Raw genomic sequence first — 24,793 nt, 5'->3', positions numbered from 1 at the left:
ACCTCCGCATGAATTCCCCCCTGGATGTCACTCTTAATTCAAAGTTTTTATCACTACCAAAGTGGCTGATTTCTTCTAGCCGTACTGCTGGGGTTTGGGACAGTAATCATTTTTTTTTTTAAAGTAATAGAATCATGAGCCTAGAAAACAGTACCATGCCATTATTCTACCCAATAGATTAATAACTATAGAAGCAGAAATAAGGACAGCTGTAACTACCAGGCATCCTTTTGATCTGTTCTTCATGGTAGACCCTCCCTACCCCCCATCCTCCCCCCCCCACCCCCCACCAAAAAAAAAAAACCCCAGCCAAAACAAAACTCCTAACGTGCTTGCTGTCACTTTTTGCAATGGTTTTTGTCACAGAGACACAGAAACCGCAGAGTAACAAGAGTTGATCATTCCTGTAATAATTGTTCTGTGTCATTTACGAATGCAGACCATTGAAACTGTCAAATTAATTTAATGAAGAGTCACCAGTTTCAGACTCCAACCTTTCTCCCTTTTGGGAAGCAGGACTGTAACCTAAGAAGAACATGGTTTCAAAAAACCGCCCATGTCATTTGCTACACAACAACCAAACAAACATCACTGTGAAGGCTGGTGTTGGGAACTGCTAATAAGCACATCAGTTGCCTTCAGAGTATTGAATCTTTTCTAATTAAAAATAAATGCATGAAGTTATAATTATAATTAAATTATAGGTAATTATTATATTAAATATAGCTATTAATTTAATTTGGTATTTGATTTTCTTTCAGTCCTCTAGTGTTCTATATTAACAGTTTCACTGCTAACTCAGTCTGGGTACTACAGGCAGAGGCCGAGCAAATTGTGGCATCTGCCCCTCACAAGGTCTCCTGTCCCAGCATAGTTCACATTTGAGCCAGCATAATCTAACACTCCACTGGGACTTTGAATCTGAAGACCAAGAAATTAGCAAAGCTGGAAGATGCCTATGAATTAAATTATAACTAAAATTAAATACATACACCTTTAATCGCAGCACCTGGTAGGCAGAGGCTGGAAGATGGCTGTAATGTTAGGACTAGTCTGGGTTGATATCATCCAAACAAAAAAGTAAGGACTTGTTAATATGAACCTGTGTCTGAGAGTGTTCCCATGTAGGCACTTGCATGTGGAAGCCAAATGACTACTTCAGCATCAGTCCTAAGGAGCCGTCAGCTTAAATGCTCCTTCCTTCCTTCCTTCCTTCCTTCCTTCCTTCCTTCCTCCCTTCCTTCCTTCCTCCCTCCTTCCTTCCCTTCCCTTTCTTTCTTCCTTCCTTCCTCCCTTCCTCCTTCCCTCTCTCCCATCCTTCCTTCCCTCCTTCCTTTCTTCCCTTCCTCCCTCCTTCCTTCCTTCCTTCCTTCCTTCCCTCCTTCCTTTCTCCCTCCCTCCATCCCTCCCATCTTTTCCTCCCTTCTTCCTCTTCCCTTTCTCCCTCCATCCCTCCCTTCTTCCCTCCCTTTTGTCCTTTCTTTCCTTCCTTCCTCTCTTGCTCCAAGTAGTTATTTTAGAATTAACTACCTGCATCTAAATAATGAGATCTTATAGATGAGATCTTACTTATATTTCATGCATACCTTATATACATAAACCAAAGGTCATTTTATGCAATATTTTAAGGTAATTTTGTATACAAAATAAGATTTCAGGGTATATATGAAATTTTCTACCTAGATTTTTGGGTTTAATATTTTTAGATTAGGGATATTTAATCTGTGCTATATTCAGTGCTCACATTGAACAGTGAACACATTTAACAATTTTCAAGTTAGTGAATAAATTATATTCAAGTCCTTTGTGGTGCTTGGAAAGTGTTGCTACATTTTCATGGAGGGAATTGGTCTTCAGAAACTCCATAAAACTCGTAGTGCTTAGAAGTCACTGGCAGCACATACTCGAGTAGAATAGAAATGTTCTCATACTGGGGAGCTACAAAGCCAGATGCTCATGAGGAGCGAGGAAGGAAGTGTCACACAATGTGAACAGTTCCTCATCATGTCTTCCTACAACTCAGGTTGTGATTCAAACTACTTAAATAAGTGCAGTTAGAGATAGACACAAGAGTAGAGCATGGATCTTATTTACGTTAGCATCAGATTTTTGCATCTCCAGTCTTTTTCCTTTCATGTTTCCACAAATTTTCAACTGAAGTTGTGAAGCAAAGAAGGGGCATTAATCTTGGCTGCCAACTTGACCCACTTGGCAAGAGGAAGCATCTGAAAAATGCCTCTACCAGACTGGCCTGTGGGCTTGTCTATGAGTTACTTTTTAAATTACCAATTATTGTAGGAGGACCTAGTCAACTATGGGTATTACCATGCTTCAGGAGGTAAAAAAGGTAGCTATGCAAAACCAGGCAGAAGCAAGCCAGTACATGATATTCTTCCATGGTTTCTGTCTCAGTTCCTGCCCCCAAGTTCCTGCCACGGCTTTCCTTAATGATAAACTCTAACATGTAAGCCAAATAAACTCTATCCTCCCCAAGGTGATTTTGCTTAGTGATTTATTATGGCAACAGAAAGCAAAGTAGAATGGGACTTAAGGCCTAACTTACTCTGAGCTATGATTTAGTCATGGCATGGCCATAAAAGCTCTTTACAATTTTCTATGTTGGGCTTTGGACATTAATTTATTGCTGTAGCTCCAATGCCTGGATAGTAAGCAGCATGTATTAAGCACTGCATAAATACTTGCCAAATGATTGAACACATATCTCTTTTCTATATAAAATGAAGAGCTATAGGCGAGAGGAACAAGGTTATCCACTATATATAAAGGAGGCAGTTAGCATATGATGACTATCAGCCTTGACGTGATAACTAGCTCTTTAAGTCTCTGGTTTCTCCAAGAATAATGCCCTCAGAAGTATTTCCTCAGAAGTGAAACTTATAAGTAGATAATGGCATTATACAGTCATATGGAGACTTTGTGAACATGCTCTGTGTGAGAAAGAGGAGTTGTAATATGTCTGGTCCACAAGTGTAGTTCACAGGTAAGGGAAAGGAAGTGTATTAGGAATATATGCAAAGCAAATGTAGCAGAGATGAGCAGTGCCTTGCAGGAGGATGAATGGGGGAAGGTGCATTGTCGGGCAGCAGGCTATGAAAGGTACCCTGATTCCTGATCAAGATAGATTGAATCCCCAGGGACCCTAAAAGGGATGGCAGGTGCATTCTCAGTTTCCAGGAGATCAAGGCCTCACTAGCTGCAGCCCCCACAGACCCCTGTAGAGAGGTTTGAGACAGACCAGTCGCATAGAGCAATGTTCCAAGGTCGTCCTCCACAGGTGAGGACATGACCACAGACAGATCAGTTGTAAAAACAGGACCATGCCCCTGAATATGTAGGTGAGGCCTTCCCTAACTCTCAGACCAAACCAGTGGGAAGTACTTACCCAAACCAGATACACTCACACTAATAGAAGAAAAAGTGGGGAAGCATCTCGAACACATGGACACTGGAGAAAATTTCCTGAACAAAACACCAATGGCTTATGCTCTAAGATCAAGAATCGACAAATGGGATCTCATAAAACTGCAAAGCTTCTGTAAGGCAAAGGACACTGTGGTTAGGACAAAACGACAACCAACAGATTGGGGAAAGATCTTTACTAATCCTACAACAGATAGAGGGCTTATATCCAAAATATACAAAGAACTCAAGAAGTTAGACCGCAGGGAGTCAAATAACCCTATTAAAAATGGAGGTCAGAGCTAAACAAAGAATTCACAGCTGAGGAATGCCAAATGGCTGAGAAACACCTAAAGAAATGTTCAACATCTTTAGTCATAAGGGAAATGCAAATCAAAACAACCCTGAGATTTCACCTCACACCAGTGAGAATGGCTAAGATCAAAAACTCAGGTGACAGCAAATGCTGGTGAGGATGTGGAGAAAGAGGAACACTCCTCCATTGTTGGTGGGATTGCAGACTGGTAAAACCATTCTGGAAATCAGTCTGGAGGTTCCTCAGAAAATTGGACATTGAACTACCTGAGGACCCAGGTATACCTCTCGGGCATATACCCAAAAGATGCCCCAACATATAAAAAAGACACGTGCTCCACTATGTTCATCGCAGCCTTATTTATAATAGCCAGAAGCTGGAAAGAACCCAGATGCCCTTCAACAGAGGAATGGATACAGAAAATGTGGTACATCTACACAATAGAATATTACTCAGCTATCAAAAACAATGACTTTATGAAATTCATAGGCAAATGGAGGGAACTGGAAAATATCATCCTGAGTGAGGTAACCCAATCACAGAAAAACACACATTGTATGCACTCATTGATAAGTGGCTATTAGCCCAGATGCTTGAATTGCCCTAGATGCACAGAACACATGAAACTCAAGAGGGATGACCAAAATGTGGATGCTTCACTTCTTCTTTAAAAGGGGAACAAGAATACCCTTGGGAAGGAATAGGGAGGCAAAGATTAGAACAGAGGCAGAAGGAACACCCATTCAGAGCCTGCCCCACATGTGGCCCATACATACACAGCCACTCAATTAGACAAGATGGATGAAGCAAAGAAGTGCAGACTGACAGGAACCAGATGTAGATCTCTCCTGAGAGACACAGCCAGAATACAGCAAATACATAGGCGAATGCCAGCAGCAAACCACTGAACTGAGAACAGGACCCCCATTGAAGGAATCAGAGAAAGGACTGGAAGAACTTGAAGGGGCTCGAGACCCCATATGAACATCAATGCCAACCAACCAGAGCTTCCAGGGACTAAGCCACTACCCAAAGACTATATACATGGACTGACCCTGGGCTCCAACCTCATAGGTAGCAATGAATAGCCTATTAAGGGCACCAATGGAAGGGGAAGCCCTCGGTCCTGCCAAGACTGAACCCCCAGTGAACGTGATTGTTGCTGGGAGGGCGGTAATGGGGGGAGGGTGGGGAGGGGAACACCAATATAGAAGGGGAGGGGGATGTTGACCTGGAAACTGGGAAAAGGAATAACAATCGAAATGTAAATAAGAAATACTCAAGTTAATAAGGATAAAAAAAAAGAATCATGTTCATGGTTAAAAGTGTGCAGGAATTATTCCATTGTCTTAGAACTTCTGTCATAAGAGCTGTAACACTGTCTCTTGGAGAAGAGATCTGTTCTCCCTCTGCACCTCTTGCCAGTTAGTCAGTCTCCTGCTGGCTCTGCTCAGCTCAATCAATGGAAGTGGCAGCAGCAGAAAGGAGAAGGATCAGCAGTGGGGGAAGCGAAAGCTGTTCCCCATCCCTGCCTGAGTTCTCTCCCCCTTGCCCAAACCCATGTAGCTAGCCAGGCCAGAGATCTCTGTGGAGAGCCCCAGGCAACAGAGCCCCACATCCCCACAGTGCATAATGGAAACTGGGCCATCAATGTTTGATTTAGGGACCATAAAGAGGAGTATAACAGGCCAATAACTGTAAGATGGGTAAACAAAGACAGAGCACTGATATCACATGGCTTATAGTTTTAGTTGGGAGACAGACCGGTGTGGAACTCCGAGGTAGGTCTTGGTAAAAATAAGTGTGACAATCTGGAAAAGTCATGCTCCTGTGTTGTCTTGTGTTTGTAATTGGACAGTTTCTAAATCTGCTCCAGGTCTCACTTTGGAGCTCACAGGGAATGGTGAAGCTTGGTCCAAGTTAGACTAAAAACTGACAGCTGCATTTGGCTAGGCTCAGACAGTGGCATGTCCCTTGGTTGATAGAGGGTAAATGCCACTGAAAGCAGGAAGAATTAGGTCTGTGGGTTAGGGGAGAGCTCTGGTTTGGGATTACTATGATGTGGATTTTTATTTCCCTCTGGATGCCATGGTGTTGGAAAACATACTTAACTTTTCTGGGCCAAGCAAGTGCAAATCGTCACAGGGCCTCAGTTTCTTTATTTGTGAAATAAAAGGATGGGATGATATCTATTCTGAAGACATGTGTCAAAATGTATGACTTAATCAGCTGTGCACAGTTCTCATCTGCTTTTAGGTATGGAAAATCTGGGAAGTGTCAGATAAACATGAGATGTTCCTTGGCTTTTAATTGAGAACAAACATCAAAGCGTATGATGGGCCTCTGACTAGGGGGAAACACCAACAAGGCAAAGGAAGCCTCATTCTGTGAGAGTCAGAACTTAGTGTCACCTATCTGCAAGAGCCTGGCATGAGAGTGTCCTTCTGTCGTTAGACTCTGTGATGTGTTTTCTCTTATAGCTGTCAAGATGGCATTGCTATTTATGTCCAGAAAGATTGAAACTTTACCTACAGGATTTTATTCTCTTCTCACAGAAGAAATGCTAGTATAACTTTCTGGAGCATTTAATGACTTTGGGATGTTCGATATGTGGCTTGGCCTGAAATGGGAAGTCTAGGATAATCAGGAATATGAGATGACTACATGGTTTTGTTTTTGTTTGTTTGTTGTTTTTGTGGTTTTTGCTTTTGTTTTCTGGAAGAAGATTCTTCAGGCCTCCTAGCAATACAATGATTAAAAAATTCATAAGGAAGAAATAATGGCTGATAATAGTTTACCCAAACTAGAGAGTTAGGATGTATGAGGAGAGGCCAGGGACTCAGGTGTTCAGCTTGTGTCTAGAGAGATGTTATGGTTATGGTTACTAGTGACTGTGGTGGTCAAACAGATACTTTTACCTAAACAAAAGAATGAATTTTCCTAACAGGCTTCTACTTGGAATGCAGGTGACTGACTATAGAAAGTAGTAGTATGATCTCTGAGTGATTTTTGGAGGTCTGAAGGAAATCTTGCTTTACAGCAAGAAAATATTCAGTTCAGTTCTCTGTGAATCAAGGACATTGGGGTGAACACAGAAATGTATGAGGAGGAGGAGGAGCTAGCCATTGTTTTGAGCTCTAAAACCTATGTAGAGCCTTTGCTCCATGTAAACTTTTCTCTGATTTCTTGGTAAAGGGAATACTCAGACACCCGGAAGGTCTTTGGGAATCCTGTGTAGACAAACAGACTCATATTGGTGATGATCATTTTAGTGATCAAGGGATTCAGGATTCCACAACGTAGGTATGGGGCCTATAATGGTGGATTTTTCAATGGGAATGTTCACTTCTCTCAGATGATTTTTTTAGAACTCAGAGTTTTACCTAGAGGATCCTTCCAGAATGGAACATATGCCTCCCTTTAGTTTCCTATTTCCTAGCAACAATTCTTTCTATATGTTTGTGATTACAGCTTTCATACTTCTTGGGTTATATCACACTTATTATATAGGATGGGAATGTATATAGTGGGAAAAAAAGCCACACTGACCCGGTGGCCTGCTGGCTGAATTTACTGAGATTCAGGGGAGAACTCAAACTGTGGGTTTCCATATTTGCTCCAGACAAATCTTAGCTAATTCAAGTAGGACCATTTTAAAAACTGAAGCAGTCATGTTGCTGCTCTTCTGCTCAGTCTCACAGACTACGCAGAGGACAGAACTTCCTCAATTTGATCAGTTTTTTGTGTGATGAAAAAACTGTGATGTGGTCCCAATGAGAGGGACACAGGGTGCAGAGCAGCCTGGGAACAGGCGTTGGAGGGTAAAGGGTGCTGGCTGGGTAGCTGTCACAACGGACTCCTGTTTTTGAACTATAGGTGCATTTCTAAGAGGAGCGTAAGATCAGTCCACATCTTCTAGGACAGAGGATTGAAAAGCAATAATCGACAATAATCTTGATGCCACTGAGTACAAGCTCCAGTGTATTCCCAACTCTTGCTTCTCTCCCCACCCCTCACCTGAGGTACAGCTGAGGGAATCGAATCCACGGTGGTATCAGGTGATCCCATGTCTGCGCTGTTTTGTCCATAGCCAGTTTGAGGAAACTGCATCGGTAATGATCCCTTACATGTTTCTCTAACATTTGTCATTCATGCTTCTAATATCTCATTCCTCTAAGATTTCCAAGAGTTAGGAGGGAGATTTGCTAGGTGAGTCCCTCAGGTTCCCTGTGAACATGGGATCTTCTGGGGTCTTGTCTCTTTCCCACATCAGCATCCTGGTCAAGGCAGCTCCTTTCCTTTCTTACTGTCTCATGTCTGTAGGCTTTGGAGATGGGAGTGAAGATCTCTTTCAAGGCCAAAGTGAATAGCATTAAGTGAGAATCGGCTGGGAAGCAGTGTCATTTCAAGGCCAAGGGGATTGCAAAGTTGGGTGTTTTTAGTGTCTGTACTGCTCCAGGGAGCTGGTGAGAGAAAGAAAAATATCAATCAATGCCTGCCCGGGGCTCCATAATTTGCCTTTTACTTTCTGTATTTTCCTATCTGAGTCTGAAAAGCAGAGGACCAAAACAATCGGCAACAGATGTCCTAGTGAATCTGCTCCATCCATGAATTCAGTCAGCATGCAAATTGTGTCCCAGGGTGGTTCCAGAAGGCTGCTGGCCCACTTGGCAGCAGAGATAGATGGATGATTAGAATGTCTGGACCCAATCATATGTTTAATTACAACCCCCTTTTAAAAGATCTCAGCGACAATGACTGGTAGCTATTATAACACAGCACTGCAAACTTGTACGAGGCATAGTGGCACTTTGGAGGGCTGATAGGTGGTCTGTGTTTGATCAGAATGATCAAAGCTTCTTGTCATAGAGAGCCCCTTTTTCCTTCTCCCTTGTCTGATCTACTTAGATGGGCAAAAATATGATTTATAGGAGACAGTTTATGTGGTTCTCATTCCCCCGAGGGCAGGGGCATAATTTTTGTACTACCATTTTCCCCTGGAAGCAGGAGCACCTGACAGTGCTTACAAAGATGCAGGGACTGTCTTGGCTCCACAGCTGCAGTGAGGTACCAGTCTGCTGCTGCCTTCATTCAGTCTCATAAGTTCAAACACTTTCCACTTTTATTATAGGCATAATCACGAAAAGATGAAACTCAGTGCGAGCATGGCGACTCTTTCTCCACTTTGTTCTTTCATCTCGTTCATGCTTTTGAGATCCAAATGAACCAAGCCTGAGCATCTCGTGTGGAGTGGAGTGTTGGATTTAGCCAGTCAGATGATGGAGGGGCAATGTCACTGAGGGAAGCTGTGAATCTGGGATCCACTAAAATGGCCATTGTGCCCTTTCTAAGAAAGAATTTATGAATTGGACTAAGTTTTCTTTTTCCTTTATTTGAATCTCTCTGCATTTTTCTCTTCTGATACTACAGACTGAACCACACTCTTCCCCTATCCTTGGCTGAAACTAAAAAGCTGAGAAACGAATACAAAATTTATGTGGTCAGCCTGTTTCATAATGGACTTTAAAAATAAACAATTTGCAGTATATGTGAAATGCAAAGTTAGTAATTGGCTAATCATAGATTCACCAAATATACCAGATAGGAGTCACACGCACGCATGCACTCACGCGCACGAATGACTTCTCGTAAGAACTTCACAGGAGGCATGGCTTGTGGGTGTACTGTTTGGAGGGAGGGATGTTACACTGCCCTGCACTCTTTTTGCATATATTATCTAAAGGAAATAAAAACACTCTTAACTAGCAAGGAGACACGGAAGCACTTGTGTGGGATCTTCAGGCCAAGTTCCCTTTCTTCAGTGAGTCAGTCACATCTGAGAAAGAAACAAAGACAAAGGGATGAATAGAAAGCACTAGGAGACAAATGGGTGAAGCATCACCACAGGAAGGTGGGTAGAGAGAAAACCCGTGATCAACTGTGTCTAGCTGATAGGCTCTCAGGAAGGATTGGAGATGGTATATGAGGTGAGATGGAGGTCTTCTGGGGAAAAGGACACCCTTTCTGACTTAGGAGCTTGAGTCTGAGCTCTTATTCAGTCAGGTCAGTATCAGCCGAGACAGACTGCAGTCACAAACACTGCCCATGTGTGAATGTGTGATCTCAGGTTTACCATGATAAGATCTTCTCAGGTCTTTAGATCAGGTACTGACAACTACCTTCCTGGCTCTTCTGTGGACCAGGCTGTGAACTGAATACTTGTATTCCTCCCTGATTCCCCTTTGAGGCAAGTACCATTTTTCCAAATTTGAAAAAGATCAAAGTGAGGCTTACCTGGTCTAATGGTTCACATTGTCTCTATAGGGTCTAGAACCACCTTTGAGATAAGTTCTGGGATGTCTGAGAGGACTTCTTAGCTGTGGTTAATTGAAGTGGGTGCTTTCATTCTGCAGCTGGAGTCAAGCCTGAGTAATGGTGAGAGAACAAGCAAGCTTTGATCATCATGTACCTCTTTCTGCTTCCTGGCTGCAGACTTTGTGTGACCAGTTGCCACCATGCTATCTCCAGCCTGATGGGTTGCAACTTCAAACTATTAGAACAAATAAGCCATTCCCACATTGAACTGTTCTGTGTCACAGCAACATGAACAGTAACCCACATGCTTGATTAGGTGTCCGGTAGCTATTATTCAGAACCACTGCTTAGATGCATGCTGCTAATGACAAATAAACCCAAGGAAATGCTTGGATACTCAATGAGAAAAAAAGATGGTGCATAACCAGAGTTACTAAAATCCTAAAACTGGAACCAGTGCAAACTTGGTTTATTCTAACTGCGTTTACCTTTGAGCACACTCTCCTCTTGTGTGCAAGGATGCAGAGCAGGATGGGAAGGGTGCTCCCTGCCCTAGACTGGGTGCTAGAACAAGAAGGTGAATGGTGGGAGTCTTAGCTTTTCCCATAGAACTTCTGCTGGTATTTTTAAAAAGGGGAGAAAGTGAAAGTGTGGTGATCTGTGGGGGATGTGGAGGTCAACCGTGTGAAGAGAAAAGCATGATGGAGGGTGAGGTACCACAGGTTCCTGAGACTCTTCAAAGAGTCCTGATTTGCTCTACAACACATTAGATCTTAGGTCTAAGATGGCTCCTGGAAAATAGGTGAGGCAGCAAAAAGGAGCTGAGGCTGAGATGGTGGCTGCTTCTTTAGCTTCACAGAGGTCCTGGCAGGTGCTGATGCCCCTCCTCTTCTTAGTTACCTCATCAGGCAGGGCTCTCACTGGGGCAGGATGAAGGTGTGGCTAGAAATTATTGGCTGAGTATTTACGGGCTTGTGATTGGCTCACATACAATGTATAAGTTCCTTATGCACTGTGCAATAAATTCAGATCTTCATCCTGATGTTCATCTGCAAAGTCTGATTCCTGGCATTCATCACATGTCTCTGTCATCTCTCTCTCTCTCCCCATCCTTGATCCTCTTCCCACAGTGAACAGGTTTTGTTTTGTTTTGTTTTTTAAGACATGGTCTTGCTATGATGTGCCTGCCTCTGTGTCCTGAGTTCTGAGACTGCGTGCAAGTATTATTATACTCAGTCTAGAGAGAGATGATTTTTAGTGGTACTTGGGGAGTAAGCCTTAGGCAGTCCTGATGCTGTGTGCAAATCAGACACAGACAGTCCAGGCTCTTTCTCTTCTCTGGTACTTGCAGCTTGTCCTTCAGAATGCCTAAAGAAATGCAGTAAGGAGATATGAAAATTTCTAAACTAACGTTTCTTATCAGTACCTCTTATTTCAATGTAGAAGGTTTCCAGAGTTGATTTTTAATACTTCTCATGTTTTCAACAGGAATTACTTTGAAAGTTGACTCTTCTAAGTTGAACGGTAGTAAATTGGACATTATTTAAAACCCTCAGGAATTTCACCATGACTTCGGTGCACACAGGCATAGGTGTGACCAAAGGTGACCTAGATCTCTTGAGAACGATCACCCAATATGCTATCAAAGCATGTGTGGAGATTATTCAGGCTGGTACTGACAGTGTCTAGACTGAACTCAGCATCAGCTTTTATTCTGGCACCCAGTGGCAGGGAAAGTGTTTGCCTCCTCTAGGCACCGTAATGATGGTGAACAGATTTCCTATGACTCTTCTGCTGGAGTTCTCCTACTAAATACACTGAAGTACCCAAGTGACCTTTGACCTTCATGTTGAGAGAAGAAGTAGGGCAAAGTGTGAAGAGTCACTTGGATTTCTTAACCAATTACCCTGAGTGGTGGTTTGAGTAAGCAATGGCCCTCTTGTTCTTAGATACCTGAACATTGCTTCTCCAGTTAGTGGTACCGTTTGGGGAGATTTAAGTAGTGCAGTCTTGATGGAGAAAGGGTTTCACTGTGGGAATTGGCTTGAAGATTAAAAGACCTCTGGAGTTTCCAGCTCTCTCTCTCTCTTACATGTTTGCAATTTAAGGTGTGCACTATCAACTTCCTGCTTCAACCACCAGACTTGCCTGCTGCCATGTCACTTTGCCATGAATATGACTGACTTTAATAAGAGGTTGGAACCATAAACCCAGATAAGCCTTTTCTAAGGCTTTTATCACAGCAATAGAAAAGTAACTAGTACACCTTGTATTCGAGAAAGATATTAGTGGCGGTGACAAGGAGAAGGTGAAGGAGAGAAGTAAAAGGAACATGATTGGGAAGAACAAAGATGTATACAGGTTTGGGAGACAACAGAAATAAAGAGAAATCAAGAAATTTAAGGAGAAATAAGTTGATTGGGAAGAAGTAAGTATTATCAATAAAGCATGAACTAGAAATTCTGATGACTTTACCAAGGAGAAATGCAGAGAATTCTTTTACCAAGGATGGCAAAACCATTGGTAGTCAAACACTACCAATGCTAAATGCTGTTGGAACTAAAGAAATTGCTACTCATCATTGGTGGGATTTCTTCAACCTTTTGAGTAACAGGAAAAATAATATTACAGTCTATGTTCATGACATCACTTTGTCCTAGTCAACTGTGATGAACTAACACCAGAATACCTCAGCTTTATCTATAATATGGTTGTTCTTGAGGACTTGTTCTTGAATCTCTTCTGAGAAATGCTCCAGCAGAAGCTAAGCCTTGAAAGTCATCTGCAAGAACATTGACAAAAAGCTAACAGAAGAAAAGAAAAAGTCAAAACAAAACAAAAATCAACCAACCAACAAACAAAACGCCACTACAACAAATTCTGTGGAGTGTTCTTTGGACATCTGAAGCTTGGATTCTATTGTAACTCTACTAATTATGACTTGAAGCTACTCTGCTGCCATGCCTCTGGTCTGGAGATGGGATGACTCTTCTATCAGAAAGTGTTTCTCTAATGAAAGAACCTCAGAAAACCATCTACTCTATTATTAATAAGAACAAAGGCAGGTGGCTAACTCTGTCTTTGTGGAGTCAGAAAGTTATAAAATAGGATATGACTGAGCCTGTTGATGAGCACTGTACACCCAGTTTGAAGAATCTGGTAGAAATGTCTGGTCTCAGTTGTTGAAGAATATGGAAGGCATAGGAGAACAAAGGAGATTTTGAAGACGTCTGTATAAATGGTCATCAGTTGGCTCAGTCGTCCTATCTCAGAGTTCTACTTACAGTGTATTACTCTACAGTAATTAGAGTCCTCCATGTCCTTTATCTTAGAGCTCCTCTTGCTCCACAACTTATAGTGTACAATAACTCTACAGAAATACTGAGTGCCTCTTTCCCACTTGGTTTTCTCTGCTGTTATCTATTGCCTTTGGTTTAGCTTTGTTTTCCTCCCTTCTTCGTATACATAAGGCTAGTAACTTAGGCACTCAAGTCTATCTGTTCCTGATTTGACAAGGTCAAATATTGTATATTGTGGGCTTTGTCATTATTTATTTTGTTTTGAAACAAAAATACATAAAGTAGAGAGATAATTAGGTCATCAGAGCTCCAATTTTATGAATGAACCAATGCCATAGTGGGTTTGTTATAGAGTTTATTGCTTTGTCTCTTTTCCACTCTTCACTCTGATTTTTCCCTTTCACTGAGAATGATGAAGCAGCTGGTGCTCTCCAGGGGCTGGTATCTTGGTGTTAGATTTTCCAGTCCATGGACTGATAAGAAATCATTTTATTCTACTAACTTCTATAGTATCTTCATCTAATGATGAAACTGTGTAACAGCAGAGAAATGAAACTATTGAGGTTTGATTGATTCAATCTTTCCCTGAGGAACTAAAGTATGGAAAAGATACATACTTCCTTGGCTAAAACCAGGAACAAGTTTGGGAGAACCAGTAATGACCTGGGGCCAGGACCTTGGGTGAGATGTGGCTTTGACTCCTGAGAACCCAAGTCTTCCCACCTTAAGGGGGATAAGGTTATTAGTCCCAAGACTTGAGACTTGATCTCTGATGCTCTTGAGATACTCTTTGTGTAATATTGCTTGATTAGTTTCCTACTGACTTTGTATAATTGCACAGTAGCAATCTCATAACTCTTCCCCTCAACCCTAATGGTATATAAGCTGTACTTCTTAATAAATTTAGTTGGCATAAGAAATAGTTTATGGAATATCTCCTGACCACAGCTTTCCTATCTTCCTTATATTCTCATCTTTCAGTCATTCCCCTTCAGGCCATGTCACTTGAAGAATGGCCTGCTGGCATAGAAAACAAGATTGAGGCAGCCTCTATTTATATAGAAAGGGTATATAGAAAAATGGAAGAGACAGCATGAATAAAGTTGCATCTTTAGATTTTGAGAAGATAATCCCCACAAGGGGCCACCAAAATATTTTGTGGTGCCTATAATATTAGGGTCTTTTAATGCCCATGTAACATGCATCCAGTCACTATTTGTGATGGGAGTGTATTTGAAAGAGTCTAGATTTAGAGACATTGTGACATTGGGTTTTCAGCTAATCCTGTAAGATAGAAGATACTGGGATTTCCAGGAGATTGAAGGCAACCTTTTGTGACCCTACAACTTTGTTTCATACCTGTTAAAATCTATAAAGGAGCTAGAGAGATTGCTGCTAGGTGAGAGTGGATCATGGGAGAGTCTTCAAGGAGGATTGGCAAATCTAAGTGGTGGCTGAATGTACCGTGCTCACATAAGTGCATTAAAGAATATCAGCTTTTTTTTTATTATTAGTCTCTAAAGCTTGCACTTTGCCATCTGTTGGTAAAACAATGAGAATTGTGACTCAAAATCAGTGCTTCAAGGATTTCAGAATCCCTTGTACTTTCTGAAAGCCTAGCTCAAAACTCATCCAAGTCACTGTTCTACTGCTATGAAGAAACATCATGACCAAGAAGACTCTTTTAGAAGAAGGCGTGCAAATGGGGCCTTGCTTACCACTTCAGAGGTCTAGTCCATTTATACTACAGTGGAGAGCATGGCGACACGTGTGGTGCTGGAGCTGCATCCTGATCTGCACAGACCAAGACTGAGAGCAATGCTGGGGCTGGCGTGGGCTTTTAAAACCTTAATGCTCAGGCACCCGAACCTCGCTGATCCAGGCCAATAGCTCCCTGCTCCCAAATCCTGTGGGAGAGAGAGCTCTTCACCCAGATGAGTGGGCAATCCTGAGACTGTAGGGCAGGAGAGACCGCCACTTCTGCCCACCTCTGCCCACATCCTTGGCCCAAGAGGAAACTGTAGGCCTCTGAGCACAGGAAGATAGGGGCAGTCAAACTGCAGGAACCCTGCAGTCCAGACTGTGCCCGGATCAGAACGGACCTGGTCAAATAGCTCCCTGCACCCAAATCCTGTGGGAGGGAGAGCTAAGCGTTCAGAGGGGCAGACACACCTGGGGAGGCAGAGGAGACTGCTCTCTGCCCACATTTCTGACTCTAGAGGACAACGCCTAGTGCCATCTGGGCCCCCTGCACACAGGGACCCAGGAGAAGGAGGGGCAGAACCTTCTGGTTGGTGCCCTCACAGAGAGCTAAAACATGAGGAGCAACTACAGGCCCGAGACCAGAGGTAAGACCAACTTTTCTGTTCCAAGTGACCTGCCTGGTGGACTCAGGACACACGCCCACAGGAAGAGCTGAAAGCCAGTGGATAGGATGGACTACACGTCTGAAAGCATAACACTCTGTTCCCATAACTGGCTGAAAGAAAACAGGAAAACAGGCCTATAGTACTCCTGACATACAGGCCTATAGGATGGACAAGCCACTGTCAGAAATAGCAAAACAAGGGAACACCATAGACAACCTGAAGGCAAGAGGCAAGTGCAGGAACCCAAGTAACAGAAAGCAAGACTACATGGCATCATCAGAGCCCAATTCTCCCACCAAAGCAAACACTGAATATCCAAACACACCAGAAAAGAAAGATCTAGATTTAAAATCAAATTTGATCATGATGATGGAGGACTTTAAGAAAGACATAAAGAACTCCCTTAGAGAAATGCAGGAAAACACAAGTAAACAAGTAGAAGCCCTTAGAGAGGAAACGCAAAAATCCCTGAAATTACAGAAAAACACAATCAAACAGGTGAATGAATTGAAAATGGAAATAGAAACAATAAAGAACACAAAGGGAGACAACCCTGGATACAGAAAACCAAAGGAAGAGACAAGGAGCCTTAGATACAAGCATCACCAACAGAATACAAGAGATAGAAGAGAGAATCTCAGGAGCAGAAGATTCCATAGAAATCATTGACACAACTGTCAAAGATAATGTAGAATGGAAAAAGCTACTGGCCCAAAACGTACAGGAAATCCAGAACACAACAAGAGGATCAAACCTAAGGATAATAGGTAGAAGAGAGTGAAGACTCATAACTCAAAGGACCAGTAAATATCTTGAACAAAATCATAGAAGAAAACTTCCGTAATCTAAAGAAAGAGATGCCCATAAACATACAAGAAGCCTACAGAACTCCAAATAGATTGGACCAGAAAAGAAACTCCTCCCATCACAGAATAGTGAAAACACCAAATGCACAAAACAAAGAAAGAATATTGAAAGCAGTAAGGGAAAAAGGTCAAGTGACACAAAGGCAGACCTATCAGAATCACACCAGACTTCTCACCAAAGACTGTGAAAGCCAGAAGATATTGGACAGATGTCATGCAGACCCTAAGAGAACACAAATGCCAGCCCAGGTTACTGTATCCAGCAAAACTCTCAATTAACATAGATGGAGAAACCAAGATATTCCATGACAAAACCAAATTTACACAATATCTTTCTACAAATCCAGCCCTACAAAGGATAATAAAGGGTAAAGCCCAATACAAGGAGGCAAGATACACCCTAGAAAAAGCAAGAAACTAATCGTTTTGCAACAAAACAAAGAGAAGACAAGAACACAAACATAATCTCACCTCCAAATACGAAGATAACAGGAAGCAACAATCACTATTCCTTAATATCTCTCAACATCAATGGTCTCAATTCCCCAATAAAAAGACACAGATTAACAAACTGGATATGTAATGAGGACCCAGAATTTTTGCTGCCTACAGGAAACACACCTCAGAGACAAAGACAGACACTACGTCAGAGTAAAAGACTAGAAAACAACTTTCCAAGCAAATGGTCTAAAGAAGCAAGCTGGAGTAGCCATTCTAGTATTGAATAAAATCGATTCTTAACCAAAAGTCATCAAAAAAGATAAGGAAGGATACTTCATATTCATCAAAGGAAAAATCCACCAAGATGAACTCTCAATCCTAAATATCTATGCTCCAAATACAAGGTCACCTACATATATAAAAGAAACTTTACTAAAGCTCAAAGCACACATTGCACTTCACACAATAATAGTAGGTGATTTCAAAACCCCACTCTCATCAATGAACCTCATACCAGTCAGAATGGCTAAGATCAAAAACTCAGGCAACAACAGATGCTGGCGAGGATGTGGAGAAAGAGGAACAATCCTCTATTGTTGGTGGGATTGCAGACTGGTACAACCATTCTGGAAATCGGTCTGGAAGTTCCTCAGAAAATTGGACACTGAACTACCTGAGGACCCAGCTACCTCTCTTGGGCATATACCCAAAAGATGCTCCAACATATAACAAAGACGCATACTCCACTATGTTCATAGTAGCCTTATTTATAATAATAGCCAGAAGCTGGGAAGAACCCAGATGCCCTTCAACAGAGGAATGGATACAGAAATTGTGGTACATCTACACAATGGAATATTACTCAGCTATCAAAAACAATGACTTTATGAAATTCATAGGCAAATGGAGGGAACTGGAAAATATCATCCTGAGTGAGGTAACCCAATCACAGAAAAACACACATGGTATGCACTCATTAATAAGTGGCTATTAGCCCAAATGCTCAAATTACCCTAAATGCACAGAACACATGAAACTCAAGAGGGATGACCAAAATGTGGATGCTTCACTTCTTCTTTAGAAGGGGAACAAGAATACCCTTAGGAGTGGATAGGGAGGCACAGTTTAGAACAGAGGCAGAAGGAACACCCATTCAGAGCCTGCCCCACATGTGGCCCATACATATACAGCCACCAAACTAGATAAGATGGACAGGAACTGGATATAGATCTCTCCGGAGAGACACAGCCAGAATACAGCAAATACAGAGGCGAATGCCAGCAGCAAACTACTGAACTGAGAATGGGACCCCCGTTGAAGGAATCAGAGAAGGGACTGAAAGAGCTTGAAGGGGCTCGAGACCCCATATGAACAAGAATGCCAAGCAACCAGAGCTTCCAGGGACTAAGCCACTACCTAAAGACTATACATGGACTGACCCTGGACTCCAACCTCATAGGTAGCAATGAATAGCCTAGTAAGAGCACCAGTGGAAGGGGAAGCCCTTGGTCCTGCCAAGACTGTACCCCCAGTGAACAGGATTATTGGGGGGAGGGCAATAAGGGGGGGAGAATGGGGAGGGGAAGCCCATGTAGAAGGGAAGGGGGAGAGGATAGGGGGATGTTGGTCCGGAAACTGGGAAAGGGCATAAAATTTGAAATGTAAATAAGAAATACCCAATTTAATAAAGATGAAAAAAAAATAAACCTTAATGCCCACTCTAGTGACACACTTCCTCCAAAAATGGCACATCTACTCCAACAAGGCCACACCTCCTAATTCTTTTACTTCTTTCAAACAGTTCCACTCCTTGGTGACCAAGCATTCAAATATATGAACCTATGGGGGGGGATTCTCATTCAAACCACCACATTCCACTCCCTGGCCCCCATAGGCTTGCAGCCACATCATAATACAAAAGGCCTACTTGAAGAGTCCTATAGACTTTTAGTCTCAAGACTGCCTAAAAGTCTAAAGCCCAATATTTCTTCTGAGACTTAGGGCAATCACTTACTTACTATAACTGAAAAATAAAAATAAAAAGCAAAGCACATGCTTCCAATATACATTACCATTCCAAAAGGGAAGAAAGGAGCACAGTAGGAAATACGGGAACAGAGCAAGACCAAAAACAAAATACCGGACAAACTCCAGAGTCTGAATCTCTATGTGTGATGTCAAAGTTCTCTTCAGATATTCAACTCTATTTAGCTTTATTGACTGGAACATAATTTTTCTCTCTTGGGCTGGTTCTATTCCCTGTTAGCAGCTCTCCTTGACTGGCAAATCACAGCTCTGGGATCTTTAACATCTTGGCATTTCCAAGGCAACCCAGGCTTCACTTTCATGGCTTTATTCAATGGCTTCTCTAGGCCTTCATACGGGGAGAGCTGACATATACCTGGCCCCAGTGGCTTTTCTTAGCTGTGGAAGGAGATTTTATAATCCTTTTCTATAATCCTGTTCTATAACCCTTTGACTCTAAAGCTAGAGCTGTAGGACTGAAGTTCCCAAGTTCTACTGCCGCTGGGGCTGGAAGCTGGCTCCCTCCTTAGAGTAAATTTAGCTTTCTGTTGTCAATGGTTTCCTTTACTGATTAAGATATTTTTAAAATTCCTTTTCATAATTTGTAAGCTTAACTGCGTGATATTTTCCTCTGAGGTCATCATTCCCTGTATTCAGGCTTGTCTTAAGCTTTTTATCTCCTTGAATTCATGACTTAGCTCTGTTAACTTTCCTGGTGCTCCTTTTCTTCTCAAACTGCACATTTTGTATTTCTCCTTGTCCAGATTGTTCCTTTCATCATAGATCTGCACAAGAGTGATTGTTAAAAGCCACACAATAGATTAAAACAAGGATATCTTGAAATCTCCTCTGCCAATGCCATTAATCAAAAACTCTTTGACTTAGCCAGGCGTGGGGCTGAAAGCAGTCACAATCTTTGCCAAAATACCACAAGAAAGGTCTTTAGTCCCCTTACTAATAATCTTCTCCTCTGAAATTTCTTGAACTGGGCCGTCATTATTTACATGCTTTTAGCACCACTGTCATCAAAATGGTGCATAATATGGCTGGTTAAGCCATGTTTAAGTCATTCAACTGCTTTCTACTGTAAATTTCCAATATCTTCTTGTGTCTTCCAACAAACAGCCTGGTCAAGCCTATCACAGCAATACACTATATACTCTGGAACCAACATCTGTCTTAGTCAATGTTCTGTTGCTGTGAAGAAACACTAGGACTAAGGCAACTCTTATGAAACAAAGCATTTATTTGGGGGCCTGCTTACAATTTCAGAGGTTTAGGCCATTATCATTATGGCAGGGAGCATGGTGGCAGGGAACAGGATGGCAGGCAAATGTGGTACTGGAGAAGAGCAACATTCTGATCTATAGGATAAAACAGAGTAAGACACTAGACTTGGCATGGGTTTCTGAAACCTCAAAATCCACACCCAGTAACCATTTTTCTCCAACAAGGCCACATATTCTAATCCTTCTCAAATAGTGCCACTTCCTGATGACTAAGCATTGAAATATATGAGCCTATGGGAGCTACTTTTATTCAAACTACTGAACCCAATGACATGCTTCTTCCAACAAGGCCACACCTACTCCAACAAGGCCATACTTCTTAATCCTTGTAATCCTTTCAAACAGTTCCACTTCCTGGTAACCATAACATTCTAATATATTATTTTCATTCTCTCTCTCTCTCTCTCTCTCTCTCTCTCTCTCTCTCTCTCTCTCTCTCTCTCTGTATTTGTGTATTCTCATTTAAACCACCAAAACTTCATAGCATGGTCTGCATCTGTGAAGTGACTTTAATGTGCTGTCTAACTTCAGCCATCTCATGATTAAAGAGATAGGAGTTAATGTTTTTATACTTTGTAGGAGTCTGATGTCTGTATGTAGTAAAATGCAAGGTAATTAGCCTTTCACTACTAAGACCCAGTTCTTCATTGGTTTCCAAGGCTAGAGATGAATCTTCATTCCATGCCTTTGTACACAATCTCTTCCCCAGTAGTAAATTTTTGGAAATGAATTTGGGTTAAGACTCATTCTGTAACTCCATTTGTATCACAATCTAAGTTAAGTAGCCAGGGATAAGAGAAGAATATATATATATATATACATATATATATATATATATATATATATATATATATGCATGTGTGTGTGCATGTGTGTGTGTGTGTGTGTGTGTGTGTGTGTGTATGTATATTACAATCCTGGGGTTCACCTAGAATGTTTCATAAAGTCCAATGTATTAACTTACAAACCACTTATTGCCTTTCACTTCATGTGGTCTGACCTTTCTGAGTTTACCTCTGTATTTCTTGTAAGGACCCTTCTCACTGGATTTCTGCTAAACACCTTCCATAACCCAGGATTACGTCTTTAATTGAATTGTATGTCTCAATAAACATTTTGTAAATTAAGGTACAATTTGAGGTGTTAGTTGTGAGGAAATGGACATATGAGGGACCTCATTAAATATGCTATTACTCATACTTTCTAAATAGGGTACATTTAAAAGTGATTATATTCTTCCACCACAAGATATACCAAGTGTTTAAAAATATCTGTTACAATCCTTAGTCACTAGGAAAAGGCAAATCAAAGTGACCTAGATATTTTATCTTACACTTATCAGAAAGCTAAGAGCAGAAACACAAGTGACAACTCATACTGGTGAGGATGTGGAGCACCATTGCAGGTGGGCGTGCAAGCTTGTACAGCCACTTTGGAAATCAATATGGCAGTTCCTCAGAAAACTGAAAATCAATCTACCTCAAAACCTAGGTATACCACTCCTGGGTATATACCCAAAGGATGATCCACTATCCCACAAAGACCCCTGCTAGACTATGTTCATAGCACTGCTTTATTCGTAATAGTTAGAAATGAAATAACTTAAGATATTATTAAAGAAGAAGGGATAAAGAAAATATGGTACATTTGCACAATGGAGTATTACTCAGCTATTAAAAGTAATGACATCATGAAATTTGCAGGCAAATGGATAGAACTAGAAAAGATCATCCTGAGTGAGGAAACCCAGGCTCAGAAAGGCAAACATAGTATGTACCACACTTATAGCTGTAAAGAACAACCATGCTATAATCGGTAGACCCAAAGAAGCTACATACCAGAGATTCAAGGCCAGACACATGAATGGAGGGGAAATAGAATAGACATCATGAGTAGATGGGGGAAGGGACTGGATGGGGGAGTGGAAGGCGGAAGGGTCTGGGTGAGGAGGTGGGAACAGTGGGGATCAGGTTTGGGGAAAGTAGAGGGAGAGAATACTTAGAGAATTAGAATGGGGGGTGCATCTCAGGGAAGATCTAGAAACTTAGTGGAGTGGAAATTTCCAGCTAGGACTTCCAGTAATGGGGACTGAGATACAGAGCCTGAACTAGTCATCTACTATAACCATGTAAAATTTCCTATGGAGGGATTCGACACCAGCCCCGCCACACCTTCAACCTACAATTTATCCTGCCTACAAGATGTGCTGGGGTAAAGGTGGCGCAGAAATTGTGGGGGTGGTCAACTAATGGCTTGTCCAGACTGAGTCCCATGCCATGAGAGGGAACCTTTCTGTGACACTGCCTAGAGGGCCAGGACCCAGAAGCTGGATAGCCCATAGACCTAGGATAGAACCATATACAACTGTCAAAAAGGAGGGGAGAAGGGAGTTAATGAAAGAATTCCTAATTATCTTCTGCTATACTCAGATTGGTGCCTAGCCTAATTGTCACCAGAGAGGCTTCGGCCAGCAACTAATGGAAACAGATGAACAGATGGCAGAGCTTGGGGGAATCCCACAGAAGACGGAGAAGAAAGATTATAGGAGCCAGACGGTAAAGGACACCACAAACAAAACAAAACAACAAAACACCTACAGAATCAACTAACCTAGGCATACAGGGGTTCACAGAAACTGAACCACAAACCAGGGAGCCTGCATGGGACTGACCCAGGTCCTCTGCATCTATGTTACAGTTGTGTAGCTTGATCTTCTTGTGGGACTCCTAACAGTGGGAGTAGAGGCTGTTTCTTACTCTGTTGCCTGCTTTAGGACCCCTTTCTCCTCCTGGGTTGCTTTGTCCAGCCTTAATAGGAAAGGAGGTACCTAGTTTTACTACAACTCGGTATGCCATGGCTGGCTGATATCCATGGGAGGCCTGTCCTTGAGGATTTGGTTGGGAGGAGAAGTTGGGGAGGATGGCTCAGGAGTTGAGGGGAGGGACTGAAAGGAGAGGAGGGAGGGGAAACTGCAGTCAGAATATAAAAATAAACAAAACAAAATAACAACAGCCAATATCATGTTTGTTGTGATCGCTGCCCTCTGAGCACGGCAGCCATCATCATCTTCATCAGAACGGTCATGAAGTAAATGTTTGAGCAACTTAAGAGTGGACCTGTTGGCCTTCCCTACAGAAGACAGGGTGGGTGAGGGTCATAGACTTGTACCTGAGATTCCAGCTACTTCTTATACCTCCTTCTCAGCTCTAGGTCGTTATGACCAAGTTTTGTGTGGTATGTGAGGTGCTAGAGAGGACAGACACCAAGTGTGAAAGGGAGAGCACTTCATCTATGGAACTCCCGGAAAGCCGTGGATGGAGTGAAGATGTCTGGTGATGTGGCTGCTTTGGAGTCATCCATGCACAGTAAGAAATCTCGGTAAACTCCCTGACACACCAAGTTGGACTTGGGTGGAATTGTTACTAAAGTGTGGCTTGGTGAGGGGAGCAGATGTTTATTCATTTCTCCCCAGGAAAGAGTTCATGCACCATATTCTGTACTTTCTAAGACACAGAATGACTTAATTCCAACTTCAATACATTTTAAAATTCTAGGCTAACTGAAAAGAATTAATTAATTATTATTATTATTTACCCTAAATAATGATTCTACCTTTCCTTTGGCTCTGATGTGGAATCAACTACTTAAAATAATGGGAAGATGCAGTTCCCACAGAGCTACGTTAGCTAAGGGCTGGTGTAAAAACAAGGGAGAAACATTTAATGCTGTTGGCAGGGAGGAGAGGGCTGGGGATGGAGCACAGCTGGCAGGACTTTTGCTTATCATCATAAAGTAGCCTTGGGTTTAATCCCCGGCATGATATAAGCCAAGTATGGTGGTACACACCTGTAATCTCAACATTAGAAGCAGGAAGATAAGGAGTTCAAGGGCAGCCTCTGATGCTTAGTGAATTCTAGGTCAGCCTTGGGTTCAAGACACCCTAAATAATTAAATAGGTAAGGTATCCAGAAGGATGTGAAGGTTGCCCAGGCTGCAACAGAGATTATTTAAGTCAGTGAAAGAACATGATATTGTATCTTGTATCATAGCCCTTTAGTCAGACATTTTGAAGGTAGCTTCTGATTTTGTTTAACAGGATTTCTTCCTAGAATGTGCTCTATCAAAAAACGTTTAAAGATAAAACTTTAGGGCACAAAAGAACGATTCCTTTGCAGTCCTTGACATATTCTTTTGGCCACAGAAAAACAGCTTTCCTTGAAGAAACCACCTATGTATAACTGTGGTTTCCATCACTCAACACTTCTAGCCTGCAGCTGCAATGAGAACTTAACAGACCGAGAAAGCACAACAGACTTTCTGGGTGGGTGTCTAGGTTGGATAAACACGTTTAACTTTAGAGTTTTTATCATTGCAAAATCATTCATCAGAGAAAATTTAAGGTAGAGAGATCATCTTTAAATTAAAGTGTCAAGGCTAGACTTCCAAAGCCATT

The 24,793-nt window shown here is 41.9% G+C and overlaps 1 long non-coding RNA gene across 6 annotated transcripts in view; it reads left to right on the top strand.

Moving 5' to 3' along the window:
* The first annotated feature begins 5,444 nt into the window (after positions 1-5,444).
* LOC148005616 (uncharacterized) overlaps positions 5,445-24,793 on the top strand; it is a 60,245-nt gene continuing 40,896 nt past the window's right edge. For all 6 annotated transcript variants that reach the window (XR_015620604.1, XR_015620603.1, XR_015620599.1 and 3 more), the window contains exons 1-3: positions 5,445-5,517; positions 22,770-22,895; positions 23,545-23,705. This is a non-coding gene — a long non-coding RNA (uncharacterized LOC148005616). The remainder of the gene's footprint in view (positions 5,518-22,769; positions 22,896-23,544; positions 23,706-24,793) is intronic.

The sequence above is a fragment of the Rattus norvegicus genome, chromosome 5, assembly GCF_021556685.1.
Source record: "Rattus norvegicus strain SHRSP/BbbUtx chromosome 5, alternate assembly SHRSP_T2T, whole genome shotgun sequence".
Lineage (NCBI taxonomy): Eukaryota > Metazoa > Chordata > Mammalia > Rodentia > Muridae > Rattus > Rattus norvegicus.
The sequence above is the reverse complement of the archived record's forward strand: the minus strand, read 5'-3'. Positions and strand labels throughout refer to the sequence as shown.